The sequence below is a fragment of the Toxorhynchites rutilus genome, chromosome 3, assembly GCF_029784135.1.
Source record: "Toxorhynchites rutilus septentrionalis strain SRP chromosome 3, ASM2978413v1, whole genome shotgun sequence".
NCBI lineage: Eukaryota > Metazoa > Arthropoda > Insecta > Diptera > Culicidae > Toxorhynchites > Toxorhynchites rutilus.
Window position 1 is genome coordinate 117,203,707 of NC_073746.1, and position 24,611 is coordinate 117,228,317.

Genomic DNA, 24,611 nt, shown 5'->3' on the forward strand with positions numbered 1-24,611 from the left:
ATGTTTTTCCATCAAATGTTCACATTTTGTACATATCAGATATTCGTAGTATACGCGTATGCTGATCATACATTCAATTTTAAGAAAAGACTCGTACTGAAAATTCTTCCCTCTGGCGCTTAAGTCACTTTGTGAGATTATGACAGTAAGTAGGGGAAATGCTAAAATCCGAAGATTGCAGGTTCGCGTGCTGTCACGGTCGCCAAGTGGGGGAAATACTAAAATGCGAGGGACTTTTCGAATTTACATCTCGCCCGATTTAAACAACTTGTAACGTGTAACTCGAGTACTGCTCGTCTTTATTAAGATTCGCGACGTTTTTATTAACGTTACATAGTTTACATTGTTGCTCATCCTATGTTAGTACGGAAATAAAATGAAACAAAAATAAGGATAGAATTTTGGTTTGACGCGTGCTGTTAATGTTGTGTTTACTCAAGTCGTCGCGTCGGTCGTAAAGTGGGTCAGCTTTATTATGGTCATAATGTAGGTCAGATTATTGTCGTGCGCTTACCGCGTTACGCGCTGCGCTTACCCCTCGAATTTAGTCAACATGACTCACAGTCATTATTCCGCTTTATCAATGTGTCGATTGAAACAGAAAAATGTCAGGAAGCACATGTCGAGGAAATGAGTTAATGTTGATATGTGATAAGTCCATAGTCCAGTAAAATCTAATAAAATCTGAAAGTCGATCATCGGACTAATGCGTATGCTACAAGTATATCGCTTTGGCATGGAATGGCTGCACAGTGAAACCATCAGCAGAGTTGTGACAGGGTTCTCTGACCTTTTACCAGCCACGGGTTCGCAACAAAGCCCCCTTTTCAACTTATTGAATTCCAAAGACAGTTCACAGTTCACGAATCGCACCGACGGTAATATCGCATGTATGTATGTGTGTCAATCCAGTTCTCATTGCGTGAAGATGAATGAGATCCCATCCCATCGGCAATTCCCATACGTGCGCTGCGCCCGTGTGTTTGCACATAATGGTGTCAGCTCCCGTTTTGCAAACCTCCTCCTAATGGGGGTGGGGGCTGTTGGATGCAAGCGGGGCGGGGCGCCTCCTCCGAAGCACTAGGTGTATTGTCTTGCCTGAGAATATCGTCGTGTCGCAGGGGAAGCTTTTCATACATATATGCCGCAAAAGAGCCATTGAGCGCTATTGATGCTGAAATTGATGTCGACGGCAGGAGCCATTGATGGCGAGGCTAATTATTCACGAAACGTAAGTAGTTCAGCGGCAATTAGTTTCAGTGCGAGAGTTTCACGTTCTGGTTCGTGTTTTTGCGAAGAACATATCATCAGAATGGTGTGGTACTCCAAATGTAAATCCACTCTTCTCTCTCATGTTTAATCATGTCTATAAACAATTCCACACGACACTTCAGTAACTCATAAACTAAAATTAGGTTGCGCCACAGTACATAACGCGAAACGTGTCCCTTTGTCATCGACTATTCGGGTGAATTACTCAATATCCCAGCTAGCGCCAAATTTCAGGAAGCCGTGGATAGCTTCTGTGACAGGAGAGAAGATATTACGGGGAGGGGTCCACACACCAAGCCATTTTGTCACCTCACACCAGCGCTTCCCTTGATGTTTTCTCTTTGGTGGCTAATCGCATTAATTATCTCCTCAGATCTGTTTTCCTTCCCTGAACCCCACTCTCGCAGTCCCCCGCACAGATCTTGTGTGAAAGATTCGTCTTACGTGCGGCTGCACACTTCCCCCTCTCTTTTTCACGGTGGGCGGAAGACGACGAAAGGTTGCGAACATTTTGGGATGTCGCTGCCGGAGATTTAATTATCCTACAATTGTACTCTCATTAGGCTAATGAAGAGATATTAGAGCCTTTTTGTTTCTCCCGCGCCAAGAGATGGATCCTTGAGAAGTGACCGAGCGTGACCGGGCGAACATGGGAGAACAGTTCGTTCTGAGTTGAATAGCAGTGGGTTAGGAAGAGGCGTGATGAATGATAGAGGTTTGTTGGTGGGCTAACTATGGCGCGGAAAATGAGGTCGACTAGTTATTCGCTCGGTTCGGTGGAATAGTCTTCAGCGTAAGGCAATTAACTTTCAGAGGAAACAATACTTTGTACAATTACTATTCCTTGTACAATTGTACAAGACGAAACTTTTAATATTTTATTTTTATTTGTGCTGAGTGCTGAAAAAATTACATCCATTGACCACTATCACTTATTTACTCGTAAACACTATTGTTATTAAGTTCCATGATAATTTTTTTATGAGTTCATAGCAATATTGTTTGGAAATCCGAACAGATTAAAAAAAACCTTTCGTTAGACTTATTGCGATTTTTTAGAAGTAGAATCAGATTACGATATTTGTTGCATACTGAGTTTTAACATCTTTGAACAAAATACGCCGTAGTCGCATTTGACTACTGTTAAGGAAACGTTTTGAGGACAACACAAATGTATGGGAAATGAGAAGTTCTCATTTCAATCTGTTAACTATTTAATCATATTTACTACTAAGAAATTATTATCTGTTTTAAAATTTATGATTATCCATATTGTAGTACATTCTTAGAGTGTCTAAATCGATTGGTACAAAAAAAAAACGTATATTCATGAGTGAGTGATCAAAATTGGACAATTTTCGTGATTCGACCGATGTTTAGTTCTTCAATCTTGACCCCCAATCTGTATCCGGAAGATGTAATCGTACGTCAAAAATGATTTTATTTATTATCTAAAAGTAGCGCTGGGTTTTGTACGATGCCACGCATATCAGTTTTATACATTTAAAATAGTACATCAAATAAGTTCAATACCGATTGTTTTGTGTTTTCCGGAAAGCATTGAATTCATAGCAAGTGAACCAATGAGATCTGATATACGCAATTTTTAAGCTGCGTGTCCCTAGCTTTGAGTTATACTACTTAAATGTTTTTAGTTTGATTTGTGCTTGCGTGATGAAAAAATATATTGGATAAGAGAAAAATTCTGCTTCACATTTTTTTATCCAAAACTTTGGAAAAATATTTTATAGAAAATATCTTTCCGAACATATCAACAGATTATTCATGATTTAATGAAAAATTACCCTTTCGTCTATGGTCATCAATATTTAAAGAAATATATTTATTTTCAAACAAAGTGAATACATCTGAATTTTATTCTTCATTTTGATTTTTTGGACCACCCCAAAATGGAAATGGTCACCCTAACGAAAAAATAAAAAAACGGGTCTAATGTTTCACGATAGAGAACAGAATGACCACTTTTGCCAAAACTCTGAGAACTACTTTATCGGTTTGGCGTGGAATGGCTGATTACTTTATTGTGCTGCTGTTTGGGTAAGGTTAATGCATAAATTCAACTAGAATACGAAGCCAGCCTTTCTCATGTTTCCCTTCGTACTGTTGATTAAAGCCAGATTAATCACTACCAACCCGGAAACAATGTTCGAATTCACGAAATGTAATTGATCGATCGGAAAAAGTCACCATAATTCATTCAAGATTTATTAGTCACTCTGCTAGCGACCAGATGGCAGCGGCAGTGGGGCTTTCCAAATGGTCTTTCTGAAGGCCGAGTGTTCAGTTTAGTTTTCCAAATTGGGCTTTTTTGAGGAATAAAAGTGACTGAACCGAGAAAAAGTCTGAGAAAATCAAAACATCATCACGAAAAAATTCATCTCGTGCAAGAAACAGTGCAGCCCGAGGTGTTTACATATTTGTTCTCCCTTTATCGTTATCTATTTGATAACACATAAAATCCATAGTTCGAAAGTTCTAAAGTACTAAATTTAATCCTCAACTTTTTGTTATTTTCGATCCAGGAATTATCAATATTGCTGTAAACTGAGATTTGGTTAGAAAATAATGAGGACGAGAACCATATTTGCACTACTGTATGATTTTTCGTTAATGCAAAGTAAACCATTACCCAAGACTCTGTTATTTAAAAATTCAACTTAAAACAATAAAATCACAATCAATTTTTTATGGGTATGTATCCAATAATATGGGAAAATGATTATTTTACTATAATTATAAACTTCAAAATTCATTCACCTCTAACCTTTTAGGCAATTTTTAGAAAAAAAATCAATTGACGGTCCTGTGATTGAATCCAAGATCGTTCGCTTAGTAAGCGCACACGTAACATATTTGGCTACAAACTACCTCTGGGAAATGGTTTGAGAAAGGTACAAAACACATATTTTGTAACATAAACAATTATTTTCACTCTCAAAGTTACTGTCCTAAAATTAACTGTGTAATATTTTTGCCAAGATATAAAATCTCTGATAGTAACTTTTATAAGGATTTTTTATACAAAATCATATGTGATCCTACACTTTGTACTTTGATTCAGTTTTTTCATTTATTTTAAAATTTTCAAATACAACCATTTCATAAATTTAACCAAAAATTTTGTCAAATTTAAAAATACAGACTTTCAGTTCTATCAAGGCGAATCAGAACGATGATCAGCACATCATAGTTAACGAAATCAAATCAATATTTTCCAGTTGAAAAACAATGGTGGAGGTTCTGTACGGGACGTGACCGCCTTGTTGATATAGGACTACGAAATTATTTTCGTTTATCATTTCGCATATTATTTCAAAATGAATTACACCATCACATTCCTGATAAACAAAAGTGGAGACTTTGGCCGTGGATATGCACTGTTTTACTGAGAAAAACGTGTCTCTGAACGCTTGAACTAGAAAGGCAACAGGGGGAACTCCTTTGGGAAAAAGCTCTGAAAATAACTGATCGTTTACTACTGGTAGAAAAAACTCGCTGCGACAGTAGCGAAGCACTGCTCTACGGTTAGAAATAGAACCATCCTCTTCGCTACAGGTTACAGGTAAACACACAAAAGAGCAGAACAAATGTAAGAGAAAGGGAAATGTTTCTACTTACCATCAATTGAAACCATTTACAGACTAGGGAACAGTGATGTATAGCTACCAAACACATCCTAGAGAATTTCCGATTCGATTGGTACGCTAATCCAAAATCCGATCGCAGCAAAAATAGTTATATCATGAAAACGAAACCTGTTTTCTGATTTGGCAACATTACTGAAAGACCTACGTCAAAACAAAAATCTCTCGAAAATATGTTACCAAAAAAAACGATAATGTTGAAACTAACCTATTTAGATTTACATGAAAATGTCTGGTGAACATATAAACTAAAAACATTAAAATCCCTTTTTATTTTTTTGATCGGAATGTGTCCAAAGATCCAAAACTGGGAATAGTTTGAGGAAGGTTTTTTTTAACATTGAATCAACAATTATTTTCACTAAGGAGCAGAATCGACTATCCGTTGACGCGAGCTTTGTTACTTAAACTTTTTTTTTATTTGAATTGAGTTTAGGTAAGGCTGGTACAAAAGATTCCGTACACAATTTAGAATAAAAATCCCTGCGAAAGTTATTAGGGTTTTGTTTATAAAACCATATGTGACCCTATTTTTCATAATGCTTTCTTTCTTAAAATTTTGTCAAATTTAACAATCAATATTTTCATTTCTATAGACTCAATTTGATGATATAGATATATGACGAATTTCATGCCAACTCGACTGGCCGTTGGCAGCACCAACTCAAATAGTAGTGAAACGTTGTGGGTGCAAAGACATGGGTCATTTAAGCAACTTTGCATACTTGAAATATTCGAAAAATAATAAGACTACTTTTTGGAAAAAGCCAATTTTTTTTTCATAATTTTAAAAAAATTATTACTCAAAAACTATGATACCTACAAAATTATTATCGAAGGATGAAATGTAGGAAATTATTGAAATTTTCACAAAAAAATACCAAACGCTGACAAAAAAGTTATTTTTAAAATTAAAATAGATTTTTCTCAAAAACGTATTTTTTATAATTCTCAAAAATATATATATATGAATGGCCCTTACAATTTCCAACAAGTCGTCCATACATCGGAAGATGGGCACTTTTACAGGAGAAAAGTTTTTTGAACAACAACTTTTTCATGTTTTCTTTGAAAAAAATATAACTTATCCTAATTTTGTTTAAAGTCAAGATAGCGACAAAATTTTAGATCTTGTAAAAATATAAACTTTTGTTGAAGACATCAACTTTGTATCTTTTATAGTTTTTGGAATACAAGTCATTTTTGTATGAAGACTCCTGAAAAAAATAATGTTTTGCTCGTAACATTTTTGTGTGTATATTCTCACGTTTGACATGTTCTTGACATGTTTCTAAATAGAGAAGTTAGCTGAGCATGTAAATTGCGATAATCTATATATATATATATATATATATATATATATATATATATATATATATATATATATATATATATATATATATATATATATATATATATATATATATATATATATATATATATATATATATATTTCTGAAATTAAGCTTCTAATGAAAATCGACTATTCAGTAATAATTATGTGTTCTATGTGAAGGAAACATCTTTTTTCCACGCGTTTGACAAAATCATGAACTGAAATTGTGTTTCGAAGTGATTTAAAATTTATCGATTTCCCTCATCTAACTCTATATATACAAACTCGAAATGTACGGATCCGATTGAGCTCAATCTATGATACAATATACAAAACAACCAAACACATCTAGGATTACAACATAAAAAATGAAAAATTCAACTCAACCATGCAACCACAATGTGCCACAGCAATGCGTGGCAGGGTACAGCTAGTTTATACATAAAAATGTTACAAATTAAACATTAATAATATTTTTTCAAAGAAAAAAAAAATTAAAAAGTTGTTGTTCGAAAAACTTTTTCCATATAAAAGTGCCCATCGTTCGATGTATGGAAAACTTGTTGAAAAATTTAAGGGCTATTTATATCTACTTTTTTTCAGAATTTTAAAAGCATATGTTTTCGAGAAAAATTAATTTTAATTTCGAAAATATTTTTTTTTCAATGATATTTTTTTTCAAAAAATTCTTTGATAATTTTTAATAAAAACCTAAGTAATTCCCTACATTCCATTCTGTGACCAACTTTTTGTATATCTTATAGTTTTTATGTTAAGATTTTCCGAAACAAAGTTGAAAAAACTCAAAATTTAATAAAAAACTACAAAAAAATCTATCAGACCTACAAAAGTTTAGTCAAAGAATGGAATGTAGAAAATTATTTTGGTTTTCATTAAAAATTATCAAAGAATTTTTTGGAAAAAAATCATTGATAAAAATATATTTTGAAAATTAAAATTTTTCTCGAAAACATTTGCTTCTAAAATTCTGAAAAAAATAGATATAAATAGCCCTTAAAATTTCCAACAAGTTTTCCATACATCGGACTATGGACACATTTACATGGAAAAAGTTTTTCGAACAACAACTTTTTAATTTTTTTTCTTTGAAAAAATATTATTAATGTTTGATTCGTAACATTATTATGTATACATTATCGCAATTTACATGCTCTGCTAACTTGTCTCTATTTAGAAACATGTCAAGAACATGTCAAACGTGAGAATTTACACACAAAAATGTTACGAGCAAAACATTATTCTTTTCAGGAGTCTTCATACAAAAATGACTTATATTCCAAAAACTATAAAAGATAGAAAGTTGATATCTTCAACAAAAGTTTATATTTTAACAATATCTAAAACTTTGTCCAATACAGTATATCGCTATCTTGACTTTAAACAAGATTAGGATAAGTTGTATTTTTTCAAAGAAAACATAAAAAAATTGTTGTTCGAAAAACTTTTTCCCTGTAAAAGTGCCCATCTTCCGATGTATGGACGACTTGTTGGAAATTGTAAGGGCCATTCACATATATATTTTTGTGAATTTAAAAAAATACGTTTTTGAGAAAAAATTAATTTCAATTTTTAAAATAACTTTTTTGTAATCTAAATTTTTTTCCAAAAAATTTTTGGTATTTTTTGTGAAAATTTAAACAGTTTCCTACATTTCATCCTTTGACAAGAATTTTGTAGGTATCATAGTTTCTAAATTATAAATTTATGTAAATAGTTAAGAAAAAAAATTTGGCTTTTCCAAAAAGTAGTCTAATTATTTTTCGAATATTTCAAGTATGCAAAGTTGCTTAAATGACCCATGTCTTCAAGCCCGCAACGTTTCACTACTATCTGAGATGATGCTGCCGACGGCCAGTCGAGTTGGCATAAAATCCGTCATATTGAAATTTGAAACAAAATTTTCCGGCTTAAAAATAAATAAATAACACTGAGATACGAACGTTTTAATTTTTAGATTAATTTTAGTAAATTCATCATTTGGCAACTTCATTTTGTTGAAGGCCACGTTTCAATCAGACAAGAATGGTGGGGTTTTAGGATGATATTTGAGATGGAAAAAGTTTCTAGTTTAGGATGATTTTCATTAAAATTAATTTCAAAAGTCTTCTAAAATGATTCAAGAACGAATTTTAGATTATAAAATTATTTTATTTCAGTGTAAGACATTAATTAAGATTTTTCCATATTGTTCGTTGGTGAAAATTCAGAAAAATTCTCAAAATCCACTCAAAAGGCACACTTAGTTAGGAATAACACCATTTAAGTTATATCGATTTATTAAAAACTGCAAAAAAAAGGAAAAAAAATGAAAACCATAAGTTTCCTGGATTCCCCTTTGTCATGCATAAACATTTTTTTTCTTTCTTGTGAAAAAAAAAATCAGCCATTTCGGAGATAACAATATTTGCGAAAATATAAGTGTTTTATAAAGAGGCTTTTTTTCATGTTGCGATTTTTTTCATATTTTTGATTTTTTATTGACATTTACGGTTTATATCGATTTATAAATAGATAAAAAAAAATCCTGAAAATACTTAATTATACTCAAATACTCAAATTCAGCGAGGGTGCCGGCAATTTTGAGACGAGTGTAACCAATAAATTATTCGTCTAATTGCATGTGATGTAATTCTCTATGTAATCAACAACATTTCGGAACATCGCTCACGTTCTCACCACCAGATTGTTGTACATAACTAAAACGCTTCCCAAGTTCAACAACGGTCGATCTCTTCTTCTTCTTTGGGATAAACTGCCAAATTCGAACACAGCTAATACAGCGTTCAGGTCAACGAATGTGTCATGACCAGATATGCCGATTTCCAAATTTCGAGGCACCCACACTTACCCTTATTAGCGGGTGATGAAAAGAAACGACAGCACAATAGAAACTCTTTGTTTTCCTTACCGGGACGAGGTGCGGCAACTTCCAAAACGCAGTTCGCGCACAGTTCGAAAAGTAATTACACGATTAATCAATTCGGACCCTTATCAATCAAAACACGATGGTTGATAATTGAGATCGGGGTTCGCAACGGATGAAGTAACGCTGAAAAACAAACAAGTGCGCGCGAAAGTGGTGGAAAGTGGTCTGAGTCAGAGGAGAAACAGAAGAAGCTTGGAGTTCAGCTGGAGCTCATCGAGCATGAATAATGGTCGGTGGAAACCTAGCGGTAAAACCGCTGTACACCATCATCATCGGGTGCCTTTATCGGCTCTATGCCCGGAAGCTCATGCCAAATGCAGGTGCGAAGTGAGGCGTAAACCTGCATCCCCGGAGTTTCGGAGTGCATAATTTCTTTATTTGTTTCCCCCCTGTGTGGCCCAGTTATTACTTCCATCCAATTTCTTCGATAACGAGCATAAATGGACCGCCGGTGGGGTATGCAAATGAGTCAGCTAAATAAAACTAGCGGCAGATCGGGCGATGAGTTGGATGATCGATGAGTACTCACTCATATGTATCGGTGTTTGCCAAAGTTGACTGGAAATTACATGAATTAATTATGGTCCGGAAATTAGCGAAAGCTGATGCGGTCTTACGATAGCGGCGTTCCGATGCGCATTTTCCAACCCAACGGTTTTAGGATACTTGTCAGATGGCTGTAGGCCAGCAGTAAGGAATGCTGACCTACTCTGGAAGGTTGGAATGTGTCTTCGCCAAGAACGATGAGCACTCTGTCCTCAGACTCCAAATTATTGCCATGTTTACTTGAATATTTAAAATTTTTGCAACGCAAAAGCTTTAATGGAGTGAACCCATCTACGCCAAGTGTATGGGACCGGGGGAAAATATGCAACACCAGCTATCTATTTCCGACATCCAGAGCAATCCACATTCGACCATCCACCAGCTGTGGCTGTAACGATATGTGAGATGGCACTTCAAAAGGGGAAAGTGAAATGGGGTTTGAGTCTGCTTCGTGTTCTATCTCTCAGAACTCACCAGAATATTATGAATCCACTAATTGGGTTAAATTCTCCGGCACTCTCTATCTAAATGGTAAAGTTTATCCCCCAATTTCATTGTAGAGCTTTTCTCCTTCTTCGCTCATGTGAGGAAAAAAAATGAAAGCGTGACTAAGTACTGAACTAGAGTGAAAAGAACAGTCAAACCGAACTAATTGTGTTGAAAATGGATGGGTTCGTTGAAATGGAAATTAAACCTCTTTAAAAAAATGCTTTCGTTTAAAGAAGGCAACAATAGCACCAATCATTAATTCGGAAAAGATAGTCCCGCAGGCAGGCGAAACGTTCCCTATGGAAGAGGGAAAAAAAGCCCGAACAAAATCTCTGGTGAATTGTTCCACCAAGAACAAAACAAAGGCTTCTCGAAAAAAAATAAATCTACAAACAATTTCAGCTGCGGCAGGAGATCACATGGCTCCCGCACAGGGTGACATTCGCGGAAAGCTGTTCCACGCGAGCAGCGACACAACGCAAATTAGTTCCGCTCGAGCTTTTTCCAATTGCCTACGCTCATTATTATTTATGCTCTTTCATTTTTCCCGTTGATCCCATTTCGTTGCTGCTGATGCGACTGGTTTTGTTTGTTGGAAAATCGACAATCTTCTTATCACCCCGATGCGAGTGGCATTTTCACAAAATGCACGAATTGTTGTATTGCTGCTGCTTGCTGGTGATTTTCTTTCAGCTTTCCCTCGCTTCCGAAACTCCGAGCGCCGAGAGCTTACATTTTCCGCGCAACTGCTTCCATCCGCTTTGGGAATAGCGGATTGTTTATGGTGGGTAATCGTTACGTCGTCAGAAATGGCACAATTTGATGTCCTTTGCGCGCTAAGACATTGTAAGAAATTGCGCCGTGCGCTGCCAGGGGAGGAGGAGAATAGCTGTGATCCTGCAAGCACGCCTGCAACTTCAGGGGGCACATACTGAGGAAACAATACACGATGTTTGAGCAATCAGAATATGGCGAATTTCCCTCCCCGAATGATGCTGGGTTTGGCATGAGTCTCGAGTTAATCAAAGTTGTTGAGAGTCTTTATTTTGTATTGTTGCAAAGTATGGACTTTATTTCGGCGAACGATTTTTGTGCTAGAGTGAATGAATGTATAATACTGGTTTTACATATTTTTGTAATTACTTGACTTTCCTATAATTTTTCGTCTTTTTTTCAATTCTTTATAGCAACGATTAAAATTTACTATAACACTCAACAAATTTTTCGTTTGCAAATACATTGCAACATGTGATAATATGGCATTTTGGGCTTATCCTAACCGATGAGTTCACACTAATCCGTCGCAAGGTACTGATGAGTTGCTTCCGTGCGACATTTTGATGATGAGGTAATCGAGGCGAATAACCACAAACAACTCCAAAGCTTGCATTGACGACGAATAAGATGATGATGTGCATATTCTGCCGAGTTGAAAAAATTGTGAAAATCGTTTGTAAAAGTTTTTCGTCAAAAAACCAACAAAAAAGTTTTTTCATGCGAGCTGTTGAGACCAAAGATACCTGAAATATATCATTACTGGCTGAACCGGCAAACTTCGTTCCGCCTAAAATTTATTTTTCGTTATCATATCCACTTTTCTTACTAAGCGCACGTTAATGGGTCCAACCGCAGAACTGTTCATTGATTGATATTCTCATCTACCCTTTAAAATGACCTTTTACTATAAATTTTCTAGTGTTTCTACTAAAACTCTTCATTATAATATCATATTATTTTCAGACACAATTCTCGAAGATTTTTCAACCACTTGCAAATAACATGTTTCTCCGTTACATGGAATAAATGTTTGATACAGAAAATATGATAGAATAAAGACAGTTCTAAATCGGACAATTCCTTTCTCGAGTTTTGCTATTATCAACACATTCCGTGATCCATTTTTTTATATAGATAGAAGAAGATATAGGAGTGCGTTTCATCACATTGAAATCCATTTCCACTTTTGCCTTTTTGTTTGAGATGTTTAAGATGAGATGTTTTTGAGGCAAAATCAATTTCGTTAGCGCAAACATCAAATGAACTAACAACGTTTGTCACTATGTAATTGTAGAACATATGCGAATTAGAATTTTCCTAATTTTCCCATTTTTCTTCAGATATTATCATATAAACATTTTTCGTATCCAAAAACCCTCACATCCCAAATTTAACTCAATTTAATTGACTAGTTTTCGAATTATACAGAAATTTGTGTTTCATTTGAATGAAAGCCCCCCATTAGAAAGGGGCGAGGAGTGTCGAACTACCATAAAAACGTTTATCGATCCCTAAAACCTTTATATGCCAAGTTTGATTCCATTTGCTTGATTAGTTCTAGAATTATTCAGTCTACCCCCCCCCCCCTAATTTACAGAGGGGGAGGAATGTCGAACCACCATAGAAACATTTATTGCCCCCTAAAATCTCCACATGCTAAATTTGGCTCTGTTTGCTTGATTAGTTCTTGTGTAATGCGGAAATTTGTGCTTCATTTGTATGGCAGCTCTCCTCTTAGAGAGGGGGAGGAGTGTCTATTCACCGTAGAAACGTTTCGTGGACCCTAAAAACCTTCACATGTCGAATTTGGCTCCGTTTCATTGATGAGTTTTCGAGTTATGCAGAAATTTACGCTTCATTTGTATGGCAGAGGGGGAAGGAATGTCTAACCACCATAGAAACATTTATTGCCCCCTAAAACCTCCACATGCCAATTTTTTCTCTGTTTGTTGGATTAAGTTATGCAGAAATGTATGCCTCATTTGTACGGCAGCCCCCTCTTAGAGAGAGGGGAGGAGTAGAAAAAAGGAGTAGGAGTAGAAAAAAAGCCGCATAGGGCTAGATCTGGCGAGTACGGGGCATGTTCGAGCACTGGAATGCCCTTATCGGCTAAACATTGCTTCACCGACAGCGTGTTATGGGCAGGTGCGTTGTTGTTCGTGTTTTTCGTCACACATGATTTCCGACGCGCACTACAAACCACGTTCCATTCAAACCACTGCTGCTTGCAAACTACTATAGGGACAAAAACGTGTTTTCGTACGTTTATAGCAGACACTTCAAGCTACCGAACGAACTATTCGTTTTTCCCCTCACCCCTCTAGGGCGCCCACCAGGCGCGGTCTCGTTTTTTAATAGCCATACCTCGTACATTCAGCGGTTTGATTTTGAGTTGTCGAGACCAAAGAGTCAGAAGGTCTCGTACGACTACTTCTAACAGGAATCTATAGGATGCAAAAAGAAAATCTAAAAACAGAAAATACAATAAATAATGAGAGATTTCGAACGCATGCAAGTGGACCATTTCTTGATAGATCGCAATGATGTTCCAACAAATGATTAGAGACATTTTATGCATCTATCATAATGAAGAAAATTATATTTTTTAAGCAAACACAATTGAATAATTGTAAAATGTAAAATGTAAAGTAGCAGCGGAATATGCTTTGAATACATCGAAACCGCTGTGATAAACAATCGTAGCATATCATTCTATCTAAGGGAAATAAGAACTCAAAGACGGCATATACAACAACCATTTCATGTCAAACCGATTCAGTGGATTTCAGATTTCCGCGAAAATCCGCATTTTTTATTTATTTTTTAACAGGGTGCCCATTTCCATTTTAAGATGGTCCGAAATTTACAATTTTTTGAAGGTTTAATATTCAATAAGACTTGCTCATTGGCTTAGATTTTATATGCCGATCATCACGAATCGGTCAAGTAATTAAAAAGTTATGAATTTTTGAAAAAATGGCCAGTTTTGGAAAAAAATTGTAAAACAAATTGATTTTTCGGACCACCAGTTAACTTAACTCAAAACTAAAACAAAGCTTTTTAAATATGTTTTGTAAAAAAACGCAGCTTTCAAGAAAAAATATAAAAATATTGCGCCCTCTAGGCCAATGCCACGAAAACATCAAAAACAAACACATTTAACTCTCCCTAACTCGATATCTGAAAGACCATAGAGTTAGGGAGGTATAGAGTTGTGGAGAGAGGAATGCTTATAAAATAAATCAAAGATGCTATGGAATCCATCGAATGACGGAAAATATCGAGTTACAGAACATCGCGTTAGGGAGAGTTGATTGTACAATCAATAATTACTAAATCTAAATCCAAATCTTGGCTTTAATTGATTTATTTTAGTATGTCGATCATCTCAATCGGTAGTTTTAAAATCAGTTTTGGGAAAAAGTGAAACAAAAAAAAATTCGGACCACCCTTAAATAAAATTGAGTTTCCTAATAGAAAAATAAAAAACACGGGTCTTATATTTTTCGATAGGAAACAAAACCACCAATTTTCACGAAAATCTGAGAACAACTATATCGGTTTGGCATGGAATGGCTGAATATTGGCCGCACTCTAGTCAACCTCAGTTTCGCACCAGCTAGCGAGCAGACAACAGATTTTTCCAATAATGATAGCACATACAACGGTTCTGCTTATTACAATTATAGATATCTCACACATCTAAATTCCTGAGCTTCAGCTTGGGTAGGTTGTACAATTCGTAGTTGCTCTCTGTGATTGACCTGAAACAGCCAAATTGCACAAAGAACACACTGAATGACGCTTGGAAGTAGCAAACCATTCTCACTGTGCACGTTTCAGTGATTCGTGTTTTAAATAATCAATAACGACACCGGCCACGTCCTTACAGTCACCAGGGGAAGGCAAGGAATGTTAGTATGATATTCGCCGCCCGAAGGACAGAAGGGTCGCGTCTATAGCGTGGTTCCCTAGCGATTATCATGGATGGGACAGTTGTTAGTGGGGAGCAGTGTGGCCACACGCACAGATTTATCTGGAAAGGTACAGATTTTTTTCGTAATTTTTGGTACAGATTCAGTACGGTGCAGATTACAGATTTTCGTCAAAAAGTTCAGATTGGTACGGATTTTTTCCGCGTATGAAATTTATTACATTTGAAGAAAGCAACATTAAGGTGCATGACGACTTTTACGTCGCAGTATCGCTTGATGCTGTTGATAATAAAGGATTTACAATGCAATAATTGATCACTTTAATAAGGATGAAATTTGCTTCCAGGATTCTACGTTGGGAATATACAAGATCTGGAGAATGAATTCCGTACCCTGAAGGTGAAATTACTCCGTAAGGACTTCACAGTTTCAGAAAACGATGATGTGTAAGATTGGTGGACAAAAATTTGATGCCTAAAAAGAATTGACGGTTCGCACGCATTTTCGGCGCTTCGATGCCTTGTTTGTATCGTTCTCACTACACCTCACTCCTTGGCGTTTTTTTGGTTTTGAATATATTCAGAACGAAAATAAGCTTCGAAATCGGCTCCACAGCGATACGATGCACACTATTTTGAGACCAAAAGATTTGATTAAACATATTGGTTTTGTATAAGTATCATCAAACACTCGAATAATTTGCAAATGTAAATGTAATATTTGTAGTAAATAGATGTGTTTTTTCATTCTAATAAAAAAAATTTCAACGAATATTTTCGATGGTACAGATTTTTGGTACATATTTTTTAATGAAAAAGTACAGATGAGAAATATTTTATTTTTGGTACAGATTAAAATTTGGCAACACTGGTGGGGAGAGGTGAAAATCAGGATTCCCTGAGGTAAGTGATGTGATTATGTAAACGGGAACTATCGAAGACTCGACGAAACAGAGTTCTGGAAATCTTATATGTTACAACACGCGGTAGAGATTATCTTCAGGTAACCTGAGAAGGAAAACTACGGCGGAGAGTTGTCTTTGAAACCTTTGAAACCTTCTCTAAAATCAATGGACCTGGCGATATATTTGTGATACCTGATCCTTTAAACATTTAAAATCAATCGACCCGGCGATTTATTCACTTATTCATCATGCTTTATAGAAATCCAGTCGCGTCGGTGGAAACTTATCTTTAAGAAACTTTAAGAAAGTGATTATGTAAACGCGAACTATCGAAGACTCGACGAAACAGAGTTCTGGAAATCTTATATGTTACAACAAGCGGTAGAGGAGTAGAAAGAACTCCTCTACAACCAATGGCAATGCCGATATATTCCCTTATTCATAAAGCGTACTTTTATTGATATCCAACCGTAAAGGCGGAGCGTTATATTTGAGAAACCTGAGAAGATAACCGAAAGAACTCTTCTAAAACCGTTATTCATCGTGCGTACTCTTCATCGAACTGCAGTTGCGATGGTGAAATTTTCCGTGCTATATTTTCGGATATTCATCACCAGCTTAATTCACATAGGCATACATCTGGAGCATATTCTGCTAGAATCCAAGTTTGTTATCTAGAGTCCGGAATACAAATTCGGAAAATGAGAACAAAATCTGGTATTCACTTGTTTTTATTTGAAAAAAGATAGATTAAATAAATAAATATGTTATTGAAATAATCGAAAGAAACACGAATAATTTTTATGTGTTTGTATATGACATGACACGTTAAGATATTACCATTTTTCAAGAAAAAAAAAGCATACAACAAAAAAAGTTGTATCACATATATAAACCCTATAGTATCAGATAAACACAAATCACTATCTCTACAAATGGTTTAATAATAATATATTTAATTCAAACATACTAAATTCGATGTATATGAAAAAAAAATCTTGAAACATCTCAAATCTAAAAATCTAAAATCAACAAGTCTGACAAAAAACAACGATTCACTTTTGCACAAATAAATTACGGTGAAAAGTCACGAAACACATTTATCTGATTTTCAAATTCAAACATCACGGATCCTTATACTAAACTAAACGGGCGGGACCGCAAGCCAACCAACGAGTTTCCACATGAACAATCAATTGGGGAACGCGTCCAAAAATGACGGACGTCCAATAATCCTTCACCGGATATGCAAGCTCTTACATTTCTAAAACAATTGCAACGACGATCCTTCCCATCACATTACCGCCACTTCAAACGAAATAACGCAAATACGGAGCGATCGAAAAACGCATCCACACTCGATGACTGCTCACTCGTCACTCCCTCTCACACTTTTAAATATTTAAAATTTTGGACTTATTGATGATTTGATCTGATCTTTCTTTCATTTTTCACGAATTTGTACCAAGTGTTTCCGAGTTGAAGGAGGTGTCGAAGTGGTGTGCAAGTGCAGCGCCGGATGTGGAGAAGGTGTTTTCCAGCGGTGAAAGCTGTGTTCTTCGGTTGAAAACTGAAGGTGAAAAACACTGTTTAATCCATTTTCCGGGTAGATCGCTCAACGCACATGTCACATTATCATTTGAAAAAATTGGATGAATGAGAATAAAAAGTCCTAAGCCCTCCTGTTATGTCACCGACATTACTCATCCATCTTTTGATATGATCAAAGATGCCAACCTTTCTGATTTTTCAGGATTTCCCAGACTTTTTAGCACGCTTCCTGATATCCTGATGAACATTCAATTTATCCTGATTTTCCCTGATTTTTGAACTCCTTATATTATTCGTAATAAATATACTGGTTTCCATCTCTAAGTTTTCTGTCATGATAGTTCTCCGGTCCGCGCTTGTATATATCTTTTATTAAGTTAAATTCTCTAGACGCAAAACTAAACTTAACTTTTTTATCTCTACCCTAAATTGTTTCGGGGCTTTTAAAAACAGTGCTAGAAAATTTAATGAATCCAGGTTATCTGACGAATTTACCAACGAGATCAAGTTTGAAGAGCAACATTACTTTATTGAGGATAATGTGTATGTAGATGTATCCCCAGAGTTATGATTGTAGGAATACGTTTCAGAGTGTAAAATTACTGAAGAGAACATTTTTGAATCCACAATCAATATAAAAATATTTTACATATAATTTGTTCGTCTGATTCAAAGTAGGATCAACTTTAATGATGGGTCTATGGTAAATAAATCTATAACCGTACTCAATGCAAATCAAGCAAATTAGGAAAAATTCAACAATTCTTCCACTGCTGATATGCTTTCCTCATTTGTTGAGTAAAAATTCATTTCAAAGCGTGGACGATGAATCCATTGAAAATTTCAATATTGATTTTTCTGCAACTGTCTGTAGTGATGCTGTAGGTTTTTCGGGAAAAATATAAAGGATCAAAAGGTCAGGCCAAACACTAGCATTTCCGCTTATGCGAGGATTTATACCATGTTCATTAGTTCTTTTACATATGCGATCTTCGCCCGAAGAAAGATATACTCTGTTTCTGGTGGGATTTGGAATGAATTCTGAATTATGAGCTACTACCAAGCAACCTGTTTCTCACATGTATGTCTTGCAGCAGTTTTCGACGAGGAAGAAAACATGTTCTGGGAGAATAGAATATTTAAGCTGTGTGAAAGATGGCGAAAGATTGTGAAACAAAACTATGGATATAAAATTAAATTATAACGCTTCGATTGAAAATGATGTTTTTGTTTTCCCAAAAATCAACATTAACTTTTCGGACAACCCAATATGAGCTATCCTGATTTTTATTTTCATTCTTTCTGTTTTTTTTTTAAATTATAGTTGGCAACCCTGAATATGATACTTTTTTTTAATGAATTTATTTGTCGATTTGTGTTGATTTCAGAAACGCTTGTGTTTTGTTTTCATGCCGATTTTGACGAATATAGTCATTAGAAAATAGTAAAGGGTGTGTCACATCAAATTGCATCACGGAAAAAACGCTGTAGAAATTTAATTTTTATGAATTATATCTTCAGCTTTCGCTTATAATCATATAAGAGTGTATAGATCACGTTGGCCATGCTTCACTGTCAATTTTTCGTAAATTTGGAAAAATGTCGTCGAACGAAAAAGAGCGTCGTGAATTAATCCTGCGCACTCATTTCGAGAATCCGGAGTTCTCACATCGGGACATCGGTAAGATGCTGGGAATCGTCCAATCCACGGTCAGCAGAGTACTAAAACGATACTTCGAGAACCTAACCATCGACCGGAAGGTGAAGAACGGCAAAAATGGATGCTCCGTCAGTGAAAAAGATCACAAGCGCGTAGTTAAGCAGTTTAGACGTGATCCGAGAAGTTCGGTCCGGGATGTCGCCAATAAGCTGAATTTGTCAAGTTCATTCGTCCAGCGGACCAAGCAGCGGGAGGGCCTGCGTACATACAAGGTTCAGAAGGCTCCTAACCGCGACGAAAGGCAAAACATGGTGGGGAAGACGTGAACCCGGAAGCTGTACACCGAAATGCTGACGAAGCCGCATTGCCTGGTAATGGACGACGAAACCTACGTCAAAGCGGACTTTCGTCAGCTGCCGGGCCTGTTGTTCTTCTCCGCAGAGGACAAATTCAGCGTTCCGGAGGAGATTCGCAAGCAGAAACTATCCAAGTTTGCCAAAAAGTACATGGTGTGGCAAGCGATCTGCTATTGCGGAAAGCGGAGTGCCCCCTTCGTGATGACCGGCACGGTAAACGGGCAGGTTTACCTTAAGGAGTGCCTACAGAAGCGCTTACTACCACTATTGAAGCAGCACGAGGGCCCGACCATCTTCTGGCCGGATCTCACTTCGTGCCACTATTCAAAGGACGTGTTGGAGTGGTACGAAGCCAACGGGGTCACCTTCGTGCCAAAGGAAATGAACCCGCCCAACGCGCTGGAGCTTCGCCCAATAGAGAAATATTGGGCGATTGAAGCAGGCCCTCCGGAAGAACCCAAAAGTTGTCAAATCGGAGGCGGACTTCAAGAGAAAATGGATTTCTGTTCAAAAAAAACTACAACCAGACGTTGTACAGAACCTTATGGACGGGGTAAAGAGGAAGGTGCGAGCATACGGGCTTGGGCTCGAAGTATGAATAAAAAGAAAATGCCAAAAGTTGTTTAATAGTTTTTATTTTACTGTCTAAAATTTTCAAAAGGATCGGTCTACTGAGCGAATTTCTACAGCGTTTTTTCCGTGATGCAATTTGATGTAACACACCCTTTAGTGTGAATAATTTTCATGAATCCAACAAACGACAAACATTAAACTTATGATAAAAAAACGCATGATCGATTTTTGATAATTTGGCGCCAAATGGAAGGTTTTTGAAAAATTGTAAAAATTGTAAACTGAGTGTCTAAAAAATTAAATGATTTAAATGATTTTTAAGATCTACAATTTTCACTTTTTTTTCATAAAACAGCCTAAAACAGCATAAAACAGATTCAAGTGAGGGGAACTTTTCACATTTCATTAAAAAATAGTTTACTACGTAGGAAAAACCCGGTGTATTGCCAAACCAAAATGCCTAAAGCTTCTGGTAGACAAACATGTTAGAAAACTTTGATAGCGTTTTCCTCAGTTACTGATTTTAGAACATGGGAAAATTATGCGTAGAACGGCAGTTATTATAATGAAATTTATGTTATGCCAAGGTGTTGCAGATCACTTCCTTCTTCATAAAACTATGTTTCATGCATAATCTTTCGTAAAAACATAAAAAACTAATTGTTTGTTTCCAGTATTTCAGAAAACAACATCAACTTCTATCGCCCCATGTTGATATTCTAGACATGAATGTCCCACCATGAATTTTTAACATTTCATTAGACAATACTTTACTGTTTATAAAAAATCTGGTGTTTTGCTAAACTGAAATGCTCAATGCTTCTGGTGGACAAATATGAGAGAAAAAAAATTAGTGCATTTTTCTCAGTTGCTGATTTTGGAACATGGGACAACTATGCGTAGAACGGCAGAGATGGTCTGCAGTATTACCTACGACGAAGCTTTCCAAAGGACTTTCCCGAAGACCACCTTGCCAGCTCAAAAACCAAGAATGGGTTTAACTTTGAAAAGTCTTAACTGCGCAGAATATGGTGCAGTTTTGGTACGAATCGGTTTAAAGTCTTCGAGACGAAAAAATCAGTATTGACGAAATTATTGTTGATGATCGTCCGGACTTATCAGATATCAAGTGTGAATTATCCTCGAAGGATCAAACGTATTTCATAGGTTGGAATTATTGTATATGCTTCAAGCTAACCAAAAACTTAAGAAGCTACCTAAGCTTCCAAGGCGATCAATCCGAAAGGTAGAATATGCTAGTCCTATTTTGACCAGCGACGATTCTTGTTGAGATTGAACTCGACCACAGCTTAATGGTTGCAAGCTTCTTTCGGGGAACATTTAGATGGATCTTAATTAAACACTAAGATTGCTAGCAAAGAATTTCATAGCTGCTGCTTTTTTTCGAACACACTGATCATGGTTCAAAAAAACTCTCAATCTTCCCTTTCTCATCTACTAATTGTCTCGTATGAGGTTTCGAAGCCAGCCGGAAAATGATTTTCATCCAGTGTTTTTAGGGGAGAAACGTTGGGCCTTTGTTTTCTCTGATTTCAGCAATGAAGAAGGAACTGCCACCGCCATGGATTATCCTTTTTGTTAGTCAGAGGAGGAAAAAAAAACACTTTCGCAAAATAAGGAAAGACAATTTTCCTCAATGTGCATAGCGATGACTTTGCAGCCTATATACACATCTCCAAACCCGTACGATTGAAACTGTGACAGTACATACGTTTATATGCTATGTTGCTTTTCTTTTTTTTTTCTCTTCTCTGTTCCCATTTTCCCTTTATCGCTCCGATGCTTACCGCCAGCTCCGATGCTGCGGTGTTCCAGTGTAATAGAAATGAGACAAGACTGTTCGGCTCGGGTGCCGCTGAGGGAGGCCTTATCAATGAACACGACCGACGAGAGGCGCTGGAAGATTTCCAGAGCGTGAAGTCCACTGGGAGATCGACCCGAGCCAACTGTAGGTGGGGGAGGAGGTGGGAACGCTGGGGGCTTTCACGGTCTAGCACAAATTCTGTGACAGAAATAACGTGTAACACTTGCTGCTGCTATCCTGGGCGAATTTTCGTTTTCTTTTTAAAGTTCTTCACAATAATTTGAATGCTTTCCTGCCGAAAGGGATTGTGCACAATAATGTTTTCCGCAAATATTTGGAATGCAAACAAAACCGGGAAACGGTTATTTGTTTTGGCAACAGTTGGAGGAAGTAGGGACTAATTTTGGGTGACGAATTTTTAAATCCCATATTTGAGTGCGCTTGGCGCACGTTCATATGTTCGATAAATTACATGCAATTAATTATTCATTCGGAAATATGCCCCCCGCGGATTGGCGTTTTATCTTACAAACGAATTTTGGTCGATTGTTCGCAAGGCAACTTTGTACGCGCAGCATTTAACAATCGGTTGCGGAAATGAGTTGGTAATATGGACATTAAAATTTCAACTCTGCTATTTACGGTTCGTCCGGTTGGCCCTTCTGGCCTCTATCGGAAGTACTCTAATTTTGCCCTCATTATATTTCCAATTACTAATCATTTGTGTTTGATTTATTTACAGATGTGCCGATGCTTCGGAGTGGACGCAATTGGTGTTTTACAATTTAATTCCAATGCGATGGGATTTTGAGGGCCGTCGGAATGTATGTATTTTAGATTATTATTAATAGAAGCTAGGAACAGTTTTACATTAGTTTACATCATCTATGAGTATTCTCATAGCAGCGATAGAATTCATTTGAATTGTTTAAGTTCAATTCAAATCACAGTTTTGAAGTCCGGACATAGCTTACAGACTTTCAGATGTCATATCTGATTTCTTCAAATACTTATCACATCGCTTGTCCAATCGAAATGTGCTTTTGGATAGACCAAAATAATCCGTAAACTTTAACTGTTTGAATGGTTTATATATTTATATCATATGGAAAACATGACATATCAAAAATTCAGAAAAAATATTTTTCGTTTCTGAGATATACTGTTTTATATTATTATACTGTTTTATGCCTATTATTGTTTTGTAGATTTATCCAAATATATTTTATAATTTGTATCTTTTGACCCAAAAATAAAATTTATTTCTGTGATTGAACTATTAGTTTATGAAATAGAACATATGACTTAATATTTCAAAAACTATATAGTCCAATAGTCAATATATATAAAATATATATTTCAATAACGGAAAGACAATAAAACCGACGAAAAAAAAATATTTCAAAAAACAACGCATCTCTGACCCTCTTTTGATTTATTCTCAAATTTGTTAAAAAAGTCTAAGCTTTCCTAGAATTACATGAACAGATACATATATGGTCTCGGCACCTGAAAAATCACAAACAACGATATTTTAATTTTTAGTTTTCAAAAAATATCAAAAATCGCTCCTGTGGTTGAAAAGTAATGATCATTGAAATCAAGGGAGAAAAGCATTCCAGATTTCAGATTGCTTATGCTTTAAAAAACACAGCTTGAAAACTATATGTCCGATTGACAAGGTTCCGTATAAATTCGTAAATTCCAAAAAAAATGCAGATTAACATTAACAAAATGTGGCAAATCTGCTTGTCTGGTTTTTTGAAGAGAGGGTTTTTAGTCACATTTTGGACTATTATAATATTGTTTTGGTTCAGAAGACATCAAAGTGCTTATACAGTTTTCGAACTTGTGTACCTAATTCAGATTTTAGATTTTCATATTTCAGATTTAGGTCCTTTGGTTGGAATATCATAACTTGTTTACGTAACTGATCGACATTTGGTCTTCAACAAGGTTGTTTAGAAATCCGTATATTTGAATAAGTCTATTCATGCGCGCCTCTTATTATTTTTGTGATTAGTTTTTTTCTTCGGTAGAAAAATTCGTTCACAACGATTTCTTCGGTACAAAATTTCGTTCACAACGATATTGGTAGATCGAATCTGTGTCTAAACATATATTTTTACCATAATGATGTGTTTGGAAAATTTGTTGAAAATTATAATCAAATTCATAAAATTTCATGAATTATACCGACAAACAGATTAAAGATCCAAATTTCCATAAAAAGACAATAAATTAGAAATGTTTCTTCAAATATCTTGGGAATGGCTGCATTTAGAAGGAGATTGATAAAGAGCTTTTTTGTTTCAAATCACATCAGAATTCATAATTTGTTGCTAAAAATAATCATTAACATACAAAAATTCGAAGTTTCGGAAATTCGTAAAAAATCTATGTTCCACAAAGTTCATCAAAAATAGTTTTACTATCTTGTACTCATTTTTTAACATTTTCTACATGACTTCTATTTTATATGGAAAAAAAATAAATTAAAAATTAAAAATACATATTTTAGGTATTGAAATTTTTTTTTGTAAATAAAAAGAGTACTAATTTTTTTTTACAGTGTATATTTTTTCACGTTTTAACATCACTACTCTATAACTCTTTCTAAGACACTATTTCGGTACAACTCATAGTTTCTGAGATATCAATTATCAAAGATTTCTCTTACTAAAATCGATACGCCCTTTTCGAAAGTTACACTTGAGTCAAAAAAAAAAAAAATACAAACTTTCATTCGAATCGAAAACACCCATGTTTTGTCAT

The 24,611-nt window shown here is 35.6% G+C and overlaps 2 protein-coding genes across 6 annotated transcripts in view; one reads left to right on the forward strand and one right to left on the reverse strand.

Moving 5' to 3' along the window:
• LOC129779759 (rab3 GTPase-activating protein catalytic subunit) overlaps positions 1-24,611 on the reverse strand; it is a 526,672-nt gene that overhangs the window by 144,708 nt on the left and 357,353 nt on the right. The gene's annotated exons all lie outside the window — the stretch shown is intronic.
• Positions 1-24,611, forward strand: part of LOC129779760 (leucine-rich repeat and fibronectin type-III domain-containing protein 3) — a 449,197-nt gene that overhangs the window by 91,588 nt on the left and 332,998 nt on the right. For 3 of the 5 annotated variants that reach the window (XM_055787429.1, XM_055787433.1, XM_055787431.1), the window contains exon 2: positions 22,579-22,660. The exons of the other annotated variants lie outside the window; for them this stretch is intronic. The gene's annotated coding sequence lies outside the window, so the exon portion shown is untranslated. The remainder of the gene's footprint in view (positions 1-22,578; positions 22,661-24,611) is intronic. 5 annotated transcript variants of the gene reach the window in all.